Below are 12701 nucleotides of genomic sequence, written 5' to 3'. Positions count from 1 at the left end.
TATGTTGGTTGAATATTAATGCACAAATAAACTATTATTGGCGATCACTTGAGTTATAATCAAAGTTAACCCTAACAAGATTATTAATAAATCATCTTATTAAGTGTGATTACAAGTACCAAATTCCCTTTAAACATGCAATAAAGGTGATCAAGCAATAAATAATATCAAGCAACAATAATAATCATAAATAATAATCATGAACAATTATTATAAAAAATTATAATTAAAATAATCATGAACAATAACGAATATCATAATCATAGCAATCATAATTAATAATAATCATAATAATCATAATTATAATAATATTTATGTTAAAGCATAAAAGTAAGATCCTAGGCATGATACTAACAAGATCAATAACAAACCCTAGCATGTCACTAAGCAATAAAAATCAAATCTTTAACCCTAACATGATACTAACATGAATAAATATTAGGAAGAAAATAAAAGGCATCATAACAATCATATTTAATACTAAAAATACCCTAGACATGATACTAGGAATATCGTAATAACAATCTAAACATGATATCTACATCATAATAACAATAAATCAATTAAAGTACTTACTTTGATGCCTCGTATCTCTTTCTAATAACAAAATACACACGTTAGTAACTTCAAGGAAAATAATAAACAAAGCAATTAAATTAAATAATTGAAAGAGAGATTTGGGACCAAACCCTCAGAAATTAAACCTTTCATGTTTAGGGCGAAGGCAACTTCGAATATGGCTAGGTGTTTCTAGATCTTGTGAATGCGGAATTTTGTATGAAAACAAAGTAAGAAAGAATTGAAGAATTAAAGAATGCTAATTAAAACTTGTGAATGAGGAGAATTGGTGAATGTAGATGTAGATGTAGATGATGAATTCGTCAATGAAAACGGAGTTTTTGATACGATATTTATAGAGAAAATCAGCCAAAAAATATAATTTAACAAAACAGAGTCTGACGCTCAGGAAACAAGGTTGGCGCCAACCCTGGCTAGCTGGCGCCAAGCACCAGTGGCTAGCGTCAGGCGCTAATGGCTAGTGTCTGGCGCCAAGCCTGGTTCCAGGCGCCAAGGCTTGGGGTTGGACGCCAGTCTTGATTCTACGCGTTTTCGAAAATCCGATAAGTTTACCGTACTGGAGGATAAAATAATATAATTCCTTCGAAAATGCTATTTGATTTTGATTAAAACTCTGAAAAGTCAACAAAGTCAACTTATCAATGCTAATTGAATTAGGAATGAAAAGAACCTTCTAGAAGATTCTAGAAGACTAAAACCATTCATAATTGCATTAGGAAGGATAAATCATATTAGGCCCTCCCCTAGATCATTGGGCCGCACATAAAGCTCAAACCGGGCCCAGTTTAGTAAATTGGCCATAACTTCCTCAATATTCATCGGAATTGGGCTTATAATATATCGTTGGAAAGGTCTTTGCAAGCCCCATCCAACTACACTACTATTGGACCCATATCATGGACCAACCAAACTGGATTGGCTGTTTTCTTAAAATAAAGTTTTCAAAAACAGAGAGAAGAGAAAAGAAATAAAAACTTTCCGCAACACTAGACTTTCCACACTTTCGTTTCATTCGATTATGATTCGACGTGAAAGGTACTCATCACTGGGTTTGGTTTTGGGGAGACACAAATGGGTGTCTACAGAAGCCCCCACTTTGACTGAGTTTGGAGAAACGCAAGTTTCGAAAACAAAATTCAAAGTATCGATAGGGACGGAGAATGACTCAGAATGTTCTGCGATCCTAAATCACTCTTGTAACGCCGATATCTGCAAAACTAGCGTTAGTTAAACAGATAAAAGAGTTATGAAACGCGTATCTTGCACCGTCGAGCACACGTCTCTGAAAGTAACCGATTGCTGCTGTCGCTGTTGTTTTTGCTGTTTTGACGACCTTCTGCAAGCTAGAGAATGTCATCCCGCTTGAAAACCGCTACGCCCGTAACTGCTTCCAATATGGAAGATTGCTTCGCCTGAAACTATCCTCCTCCGCAATGATAATATTCCACATCCTAGGGAATACTATCGAAGATTGCTTCTCTTGAAACAATCTCCATCCTTATTGATAATATTCTGCGTCCAAGGGAATACTATCGAAGATTGCTTCTCTTGAAACAATCCTCAGTTGTTTGTGACAACTCTCCACAATCTAGGGAACGCCACCTTGCTGTTTCGATGTTCACTCGTCTCTGTACAAAGAGCTTCCTTTTGATATGTTCACGCGCCTCTGAACAAAGAACTTTTTTTTATGATCTTCTGAATGAGGTGTTCACGCGTCTCTGAACGAAGAGTTTAATAATAGGATGCCCACGCGTCTCTGAGCAAAAGAGCTTGAAATAGGAAATGTTCACGCGTCTCTGAACAAAAGAGTTTGAAAAAAAATGTCCACGCATCTCTGAACAAAAGAGCTTTGATGATATGCCCACGCGTCTCTGGAGCAAAAGAGCTTTGGTGATATGCCCACGCGTCTCTAGAGCAATAGAGCTTGAAAGAAATGTCCACGCGTCTCTGAACAAAAGAGCTTTGAATGATATGCCCACGCGTCTCTGGACAATAGAGCTTCGGTGCTTGAATGTTTGTTGCGATAATGTTCTGAAGAAAAATTTCCGAAGACCAACGTTTGTCGATCTCTAAAGCTCGCCTGAACTTTGCTTTCGCTAAAACCAGTATGTCGGTGTTTCCGTGATGAGCCAATTCTTAGGCGCTTCAAGCTAAGTATGACGATCTTTCATCAGGTCGACCACTTATTGTGATTGTAATCAAACTGACTACTTAATCATGTCAAATTGCTTATAGGGGCTAACTGGCGCACCAAGGAACCCAAAATTGTTGTATGAAGTCGAAATCACCTTTCTGAGAGGCTTCGAGCTCTGTCGCTGCTGAAATATCTCTGGCGCCAAGAATTGACTCTGTCGCCGAACGCTGTGATAGGGTCTTCCCTGTTCTGCTGCACCTGTACTTATTTTGACTATAGAACTTTGCCAATCTCTTTAATTATCTTAGGGTTGACCTAAGGTTTAGCATTGATTGACTCATCGACTTGACACGACTCAAGGTATAAACTTGACTCTCCGTGATTGACTAACTCGAGGTTGACTCGACTCGAAGTGTAATGACACATGTGTTAGACTCAAATCAAAGTGATATGGAACGACATGACTCAATGTGTACATGACTCGTGTGTGCATTGTAATGTGATCGTGCGACTCGAAAAATGCAAAAAAGCAAAAAATTTCCGTCAATTTTGGGGAGGGTACCGACTTTCTCCCGAAAAAGAAAGACGTTAAAAAAGAATCGAAGTGTTGAGGATGCATGTTGAATGAGCATAGTCAAATGTCATTTGATACTGTCTCTCAAGGTCGACTCAATGATGAAAGTATTTGGGTAACTTAGGCACGGAGGATAAGCACTTCGTACTTCGTGATGCAATGACAATTATGAGTGATGAGTGATTCTGACATGGCATGCTTCAGCATTATGTTAAGATTTCATGACAAAGGGTTCCTAAGGGAAAGTATATTTGGTCATGTATTTGTGCAGTGTGTGAAAGTGACACTAAAGCTAGGCCGCAAGAGCTAAGTGTGTGGAAAAATATATTATTGAAAAGAGTCAAATGGTGGTGACTCTTAGGCTAGGTAAGCTAATGATGTAGGGATCAAGCCCCCAAGTCTAGCTCTAAATGAATAGGGATGAGCACAGGGGATCCCTTGATATGATCATGGTGTAAGTGTGTGAATGTGAATATGAATGCATTTTTATTACGGCCGCACCTCGATGTGAGGTTGCCTACGTATCCGTTAGGAATCAGGCCGAACGTAGCTCTAGTCGAACCTCGCACAAATATGTATACCTCAAAAAGGTCTTTTAAGGGTTGTAACGTGGTTAGGCTAAAGGTTGAAGAAGAAGGGGATAAAGGCCCAAGACCCAAGATAAGCCCCCAAGGTGTGCAGCCTTGCTTTTGAATCTTTGTATTTTCATGCTTGAGTTCCTACTCTTTTTTAGCTCTTTTTGCTTTAGCATTTATTTTATTTTAATAAGTGTGGGCAATCCCGATCATGCGGTCTATCACTCACTTGGCATTCATGTTTCTCAGGCACGGTATCGAGCACTCGATAAGAGGCGCAATCTGAGACGTGTTCTTATCGAAGATATTTTCATATCAAAGACATTGGAACACTTACCCTTTTTTACACTTTTATTTTTTTGCTATTTTGATTTTTTGAAATCACTCAAGCTCTTTTTTAGAATTGCATAAGTTGCACACCATCCCATCCCAAGGTTAGGTAGATGTAGGTTGAAAAAAGGAAGGTCTGTCGTTAGACGAGGCTCAAAGTGGTTTATGAAGAAAGGATGTATGATTGAAGGGTGAAAGAAGAATGATGTAGCTACAAGGGTTGCCTCAAATCATTGGTATACCTTGTGCTTAATTCGACATGGATTTTTTTTTTTTAATGCAACATAATGAAATGATCATATATAAGGAAATAAATGCTCATTTTTATTAAAGGAAAAGGAAAAAAGACTACAAAAATAATCTAAAGGAAAAGAAAAGGTGCCTATGCTAGACTTATTGGGGAAAGGAAAAAATGAAAAAGAAATAGAAAAAGAGGTCATGAAATCTTATCGTTGAAGCGAGCCTCTTGTCTTGTGTTGTTTCCTTTATCATCACTCGTTCTTCTTGTTAACTGGAGGTATGGGAAGCTTGTTATTATCAATAAAATGTTGGATAGCCTCCTTTAGCTTCCAACAGCTCTCAGTAGTATGACCCCTACCTTGGTGGTACTTGCAGTGTTCGTCTGGATTCCAACTAGGCAATATTTTCTTAAGTGGGGGATCTTTAATAGGTCCTATGGGAGTAATGATTCCCTTGGCATGGAGTCGATCGAAAGCATCATCGTAGCTAATTCCGATAGGGGTAAATTCCCTTTTCGGTTGCTTTCGATTACTCATGGCTAGGATCTCACTAAGGTCGAAAGTACCAACACTATTACTGGAGTAGGTGTTTTCGGAAGAAGAAGGATAGTCGTTCTTCTTCCCTTTACAGCCACTGATACTATTGTTACTAATCTTCGCCTTCTTGTCGCGTGGAGGAACATGAAGGAGATTTGAATCAATGAGATCTTGAACACGATCTTTGAGGGCGAGACATACTTCGGTGGTGTGACCACGACCTCTATGGTATCGACAATAAGAATTTGGATCCCAATTGGGAAACCGTTTTTCAGGTGGAGGGTCTTGACTGGGACCAATGGGGTGGATAAGACCTTGATCGTGAAGGTAGTCGAAAGCTTCATTGTAAGTCATTCTTATTGGTGTGTATTCTTCAATGGTCCGTTTTGATTGTGGCTTAGGAGCATTGAGTTCTTCATTAAACCCTTGGCGAGAATTTTGTTCAATGGCCATCACTCGATTTGCTAATCCTTCTACCACATTCAAGAGCATGGCAATGACATCTTGCAGTTTTCGAATGTCCTCTTTTAGACTTGACGAGTCTTCCTTGGTATTATCTAAGAAAAGACTTTCATCCTCCTTAATTATGGCCACTTCATCGAGAGAGGTCATATAAGCTGTCTCGATCATAGGCTCTCCTACAGGGGTGATAAGAAGTGATGGATCAAAGGATGCTTGGTCATCTTCGATGGCTAGAATCTCGGGAGTTTCATTTTTATCGATCAGATCTTGAATGGCTTCTTTGAGTTTCCAACAATCCTCGGTGTCGTGACCCTTTCCTTGGTGATATTTACAATGCTTATTAGGATCCCACTTAGGTGGCCTGGCTTCTGGAACCGGATCTTTGATGGACCCTATGGGCATGACTAGTCCTTTGTGATGTAGCTTCTCGAAAGCCGTTTCATAACTCATGCCAAGTGGAGTGAACACCCTTTTTGATCTTTGGATTCGTGGTTTAGAGGCGTTTGTGGCATGTACTTCATTAATGGGAGAGGAAGAAGAAGGATGGTCGTTCTTCTTTCCTCTCGCACCATTGTCTTTCAGAAGGTCATCTTCAATGTCAATGCCTATATTATAGACAGCTTTGAAAGTATCTAACTTGTGTTGGTACTTTAAGTGTTTTGAATACTTCCCTTGGAGATTCTTGATAAACATCCTCACAGATTCTTTTTCGGTAGGAGCCTTGACCATATTAGCGGAAGTTTCCCTCCATTTATTGAAGAAAGAAGTGAACCCTTCGTTTTCCTTTTGTTTTAACATCTCAAGTTGTCTGTGGTCTGTTTCGTCTTGGATGTTGCACTTATATCTATCTATGAAAGCGTTTGTTATCGACTCCCAAGAAGAGGTTTTTTCTTTCTTGAGGGAAAAGAACCATTGTTGACAAACGGTTTCGAGAGATAGTGGGAACAGAGAGGGGAAGACTTTCTTATCGATACCCTTAATGCTCATGATAGTTTCGAATGCTCTTAAATGAAAGTATGGGTTATCAGTTGCTCTGAATTTTGGAATGTCGTTGGCGTTGAACTTATGCAGAAGGAGTTCCTTGTCCAGCGAGACCCCTTGTGAACTCATGCCCTGAAATTTATAGTCACTAGATAGCTTGCTTAGACTCTCTTGCATGAGGTTCATCTGTTGTTGCTTCACGGGGTCATCGACTCTAAGTGCGAGAAGTTTCAATGTCTCAGTCACAGTAGCCAGTTGGTTCTTAAGATCATTGACTTCTTCTTGAGTTGCCATTATCTTCTTAGCCTTCCTCTTTTGACGAATCGGTTTATCAAAAAGCGAGACTTGAATAAAGAGGTTGTCCTTGATTAATCGCCCTTCTCTCCTCGACCAAGTACTGTGGGAAAGGAATTTGGGGATACTTATTGTTAATTATTTGACTCAAACTTTATTCAACATGCGACTGATGGAGGAAGTGAAGAAAAATTGGAATAGAATGTGAAAGAAGATTTAGATGGAGGGACATGAAGAATTAGGAATAGAATGTACCCCCCAACTCAAATGACGGAAAAGACCGACTCATGCATGAACCTAAGACATGGTCAAGGTGACATATACTCAAAGTGTGTGCTAAGATCAGTGAGTGTATGTGACATGTTAAGACTCGTGTCATGACCATGTGGCTAGACTATGTGACCAAGACTCGATTAATGACTTGACAAGGTGTTATTGACAGTGAGAATTAACCGAGTTAATTAGCAAACTGGTTAATTAGATTCTAGGTGATGACTCGACCAATAATCCGAACTGTCGGCCAAGCGACAGGACTGGCGTCACACTGTGGAGCTTGGCGCCAGACCACATAGCTGTCGTCAGGTGCTACACTCCATAGTGTGGCGCTATAGCTCAAACCTTGGCGCCAGTAGTGGAGCTTCGGTCTGGGACTGTTTTTGGTATTATTAGTCAACTGGGGTTAGCCTAAAGTCGTACTAGGTCAATTCCGATTGAAAAATTAGACTTTATTGACTCAAATTAAATAATCAATTAATTAATTAATTAAGCAAAGTTCTTTAAGTCATTAATTTATTTAATCTCAACACAAGTCAACAAACGGTTAAGAGAAACATAGAATATATATGCACAACAAATAATGCACAATTAGTCAAGTAGGCACAATATGATGCAATGCGTTCGCAACCTAACCATGGCTCTAGTTCTCTAAAGTTCGGGATATAGTTTAGTCAAAGAGGGTCCATGGTTAATTGTCCGGATGCACCGCGCGTAAGCCTAACCGTGAAGGGTTGGCGCGAGTGGATGGGACACCGCGAGCTTTAGAAAAAAACTCGCTTCCATGGTTTGGTGAATTCAACATCTCGGATGTACCCTTTGTTGCACGGAGCGTTCAATCGGGTAGATGGAGCATGAATTCCCAGAGGGTTATGTCCATATGTAGAACACACATGGGCTTCAAAAAAGTGAGAAAAAATACAATCAGGAAGTAGGATCGAGCAAACAATACGAAAAACCGGTCGAAATTAGAACGCATATTTCTGGCTCGGTATTGGGGGAAATTGGCGCCAGCAAACAGAGACTGGCGCCAGATTTTAACTGTAGCACCTGGCGCCAATGCTGGCGTCTGGCGCTACGGCTAAAAGTCTGGCGCCAAGCTCTGGCCCCTGACGCTACTTCCCACATGCCTCAGCAGCTTTCTGTGCTCGATAAAATCTTCCAGTTTCGCGCGGTATTATTTCAGTCCTAGTTGTGAAAGATATTTCTCAAATTTCCTACGTGTAAAATCCTATGTTTTTGACTCATTACGGATGGTCTTTCCAATGAGAACCTTTTTATGCATATGACAATAATGTTAATCAAAATTACGCACATGAAATACTTAGAACTTTTCGAGTCTCATCCACTCATTCTAAATCATTGCCGAAACAAATTCAGGAATTAAAATAGAAATCCTCCCCAGTGGAGTCGCCAAAAACTGTAGGGAATTATTTCACGCCTTTAAAATCCCACTAGCTTGAACCCCATTGTGATCATACACTAAAGTACGGTGGCGTCCAAAAGGGAAGAAGATAGAGCAAAAGAGTCGCCAACAAGTTTTTAAGGAACTTGTAAATCGTTCACGAGGTGAAGGTTACACCCCTTAACGATCCAAGAGATCGTCAACTCCATAAGGTCATGAACCAAATAAGGGTTCGGGGATGAAGGTGCAAATCCAACCTAAAAGAGATTGAATCTGCCCTAATAATAGGCCTCTACTTTATTCTGATCGTATTCAAGTGCGCTTTCTGACTAACATGCAATCATTAGGATTAACTCTAAACCTGTTTAATCTATGTTGGTTGAATATTAATGCACAAATAAACTATAATTGGCGATCACTTGAGTTATAATCAAAGTTAACCCTAACAAGATTATTAATAAATCATCTTGTTAAGCGTGATTACAAGTACCAAATTCCCTTTAAACATGCAATAAAGGTGATCAAGCAATAAATAATATCAAGCAACAACAATAATCATAAATAATAATCATGAACAATTATTATAACAAATTATAATTAAAATAATCATGAAATTTAACGAATATCATAATCATAGCAATCATAATTAATAATAATCATAATAATCATAATTATAATAATATTTATGTTAAAGCATAAAAGTAAGATCCTAGGCATGATACTAACAAGATTAATAACAAACCCTAGCATGTCACTAAGCAATAAAAATCAAATCTTTAACCCTAACATGATACTAACATGAATAAATATTAGGAAGAAAATAAAAGGCATCATAACAATCATATTTAATACTAAAAATACCCTAGACATGATACTAGGAATATCGTAATAACAATCTAAACATGATATCTACATCATAATATAACAATTAATCAATTAAAGTACTTACTTTGATGCCTCGTATCTATTTCTAATAACAAAATACACACGTTAGTAACTTCAAGGAAAATAATAAACAAAGCAATTAAATTAAATAATTGAAAGAGAGATTTGGGACCAAACCCTCAGAAATTAAACCTTTCACGTCTAGGGCGAAGGCAACTTCGAATATGGCTAGGTGTTTCTAGATCTTGTGAATGCGGAATTTTGTATGAAAACAAAGTAAGAAAGAATTGAAGAATTAAAGAATGCTAATTAAAACTTGTGAATGAGGAGAATTGGTGAATGTAGATGTAGATGATGAATTCGTCAATGAAAACGGAGTTTTTGATACGATATTTATAGAGAAAATCAGCCAAAAAAGATAATTTAACAAAAAAGAGTCTGACGCTCAGGAAACAAGGTTGGCGCCAACCCTGGCTAGCTGGCGCCAAGCACCAGTGGCTAGCGCCAGGCGCTAATGGCTAGTGTCTGGCGCCAAGCCTGGTTCCAGGCGCCAAGGCTTGGGGTTGGACGCCAGTCTTGATTCTACGCGTTTTCGAAAATCCGATAAGTTTACCGTACTGGAGGATAAAATAATATAATTCCTTCGAAAATGCTATTTGATTTTGATTAAAACTCTGAAAAGTCAACAAAGTCAACTTATCAATGCTAATTGAATTAGGAATGAAAAGAACCTTCTAGAAGATTCTAGAAGACTAAAACCATTCATAATTGCATTAGGAAGGATAAATCATATTAGGCCCTCCCCTAGATCATTGGGCCGCACATAAAGCTCAAACCGGGCCCAGTTTAGTAAATTGGCCATAACTTCCTCAATATTCATCGGAATTGGGCTTATAATATATCGTTGGAAAGGTCTTTGCAAGCCCCATCCAACTACACTACTATTGGACCCATATCATGGACCAACCAAACTGGATTGGCTGTTTTCTTAAAATAAAGTTTTCAAAAACAGAGAGAAGAGAAAAGAAATAAAAACTTTCCGCAACACTAGACTTTCCACACTTTCGTTTCATTCGATTATGATTCGACGTGAAAGGTACTCATCACTGGGTTTGGTTTTGGGGAGACACAAATGGGTGTCTACAACGGGGCATCAATTAATTCTCTATTTTTTTCTCTCTTCTATGCTCTAGCCTAAACACTAGCCTACCCTTATTCTTTCAAAATTCCTCCTTCAAGCACTCCCAGGAGTCCATACTTTACTCGTGGTTTTGTCCTTAAGCCAAGGCGTGAAAAGTAGAACTGTTTGAGGGTTTGGCCCCAAATCAACTCTACTTTACTTAATTTAATTTAATTATTGTTTTATTATTATTTCCTTGAAGTTACTAACTCGTTTATTATTTTGTAGTTGCAAGCAAACAGAATCAAAGTAAGAATTATGTTCCTTTTATTTCTATTATTTTTCTAACGATTGTATATTGTTGGAATTATTATTGTTAAATTGCTTCCAATATTAATGTTTATTCTATTATTATTATTATGATCACTACATTGCATGTTTAAAGGGAATATGTAATTGAAAATCGCGCCTAATAAGATAATTTGGACGACCGGTTTAGGTTCCTTTTTAATCTTGTTATTAATTCAAGTGATCACAATATTTTAGAATTATATGTTGCATTAATATTCAACCAATTTAGCATATTAATAGTTTGGAGCAAATTGAATCTCTGTTTGTATGCCTTTGAGATCGCAGGAATCACTTTTCACTATAAGAATCGAGTAGAGGCCAATACGGGCGAATGTGACTCCATGACTCACTTCGTACCATCATCCCCGATCCTCCTTTCGTGGTTCCGAACCATATGGAGTTAGTAATCTCATGGATTATGAATGGGGTGTAACCTTCACGGGTCAATCGTTGTTGCCTTCGTTGTCCCTTTATCGTGGTTGCCTTTTATGATCCGTGAACGGTTTACAAGTTCCTTAAAAACTTGTTGGCGGCTCCCTACTTGCCTTGTCCCTAATCGTATTATGTCAATTCCCACTTCCTATGAGTGCCAAGCATATTCACACATGCTTTAATGTAGGCGCACTTCGAGCGACGCCTACAATTTGGCGACTCCACTGGGGAGGATTCTTGGTTATTTATCGATTTGAGTGATCGGTATTTAATTAAGATGAGTGGATGAGACTTGAAAGATTCTTGAAAAATATTTCTGTGATTAATTTGGCATTTTTGCATATGCATAGACGTTTTAACGTCGCATTTAGGTCTGTCCCATAGGAGAAATTGAATAACTTGATTGCGTACGAAGGAAAACAGGGCACCAGTCAGATTTTCTGACTGCCGTGCCATGGCAGAATCTGCCGTGTCTGCACGGTACAGTGCACCGTCTAACGGTGTGCAGTACCGTGGCACGGGAATCTCTGTCGTGTCACGGCAGTCCTAAAATCAGTCCGGTGGCTTGTTTTATCTTCTCACAGTCAACTTCCTTCGATTTTTCTGAAAAAACGTGTGTGTTCTACATGCGTCTTAGCCCCGGGGGATTTAAGCTCTATCAACCCAAAAACTCTCATGGCAATAAGGTTCATCCGAGTTATTAAATCCACCCAAACCATGGAGTCGAGTTCGATTTCATCACGAACTCGCGGAGCCGCCCGTTGGCATACACCCTCAAGGGAGGCTACCTTGCTAACGCGTCCAAACTCTTAACCATGGTACCCTTTTGACACCCAAAGCTTGACCAATAGTTGAACATAGATCTTGACCCTAGGTTGCGAACTTTTTTTACATCATCGTGATTAAATGCTACATGGTTTGTTTGGTGCTAACCTTCATGTGTTTACTTTTTTTTGTTTAACCCATGACCGAGGGTTTTTACTTCCAATTAGTAATTAGTACGGACCTAAAATTGACTAAAATCTGGAAAAAAATCACAAAAAAGACCTGGAACTGAGCACCGTGTCACGGCTAGTCCTGCCGTGCTACGGTGAACAGTGCTGTGAAACGGCGTTTTCTACCGTCTGACGGTAGATTGCACCGTGTCACGACAGTCAGTATCGTGACATGGTGCCCAGGGGAACTGTCCTGTCAGTTTTTATGCGTACGTATGTGGTTTATGTGTCCAGTTTGGTGTCATGTCTAGCTGTACGGTCATAACACGCGTCCATAACCTCACTTAATCACTCACATGTCGTGTTCACACACTTTATTCCGTTAGTCATGCACCATTTCATGAATGTATTATTTTAGGGTAGTCTTTTGCGTGGTTTTTTTTTTTTTCGAAGTAAGTCGGATAGTATCCTCCCATTTTTTGTAAAAAAAAAAACAAAAAATAAATAGAATTTCAAAATTCAATTTTTTATTTTTTCCGGATGGGTTAAGGTTAAGTTTGGTCATTAAAGGTGTGTTTGTTTCGGTGTCACAGCA

This window comes from Chenopodium album, chromosome 6 (assembly GCF_948465745.1).
Source record: "Chenopodium album chromosome 6, dcCheAlbu1.1, whole genome shotgun sequence".
Lineage (NCBI taxonomy): Eukaryota > Viridiplantae > Streptophyta > Magnoliopsida > Caryophyllales > Amaranthaceae > Chenopodium > Chenopodium album.
The sequence above is the reverse complement of the archived record's forward strand: the minus strand, read 5'-3'. Positions refer to the sequence as shown.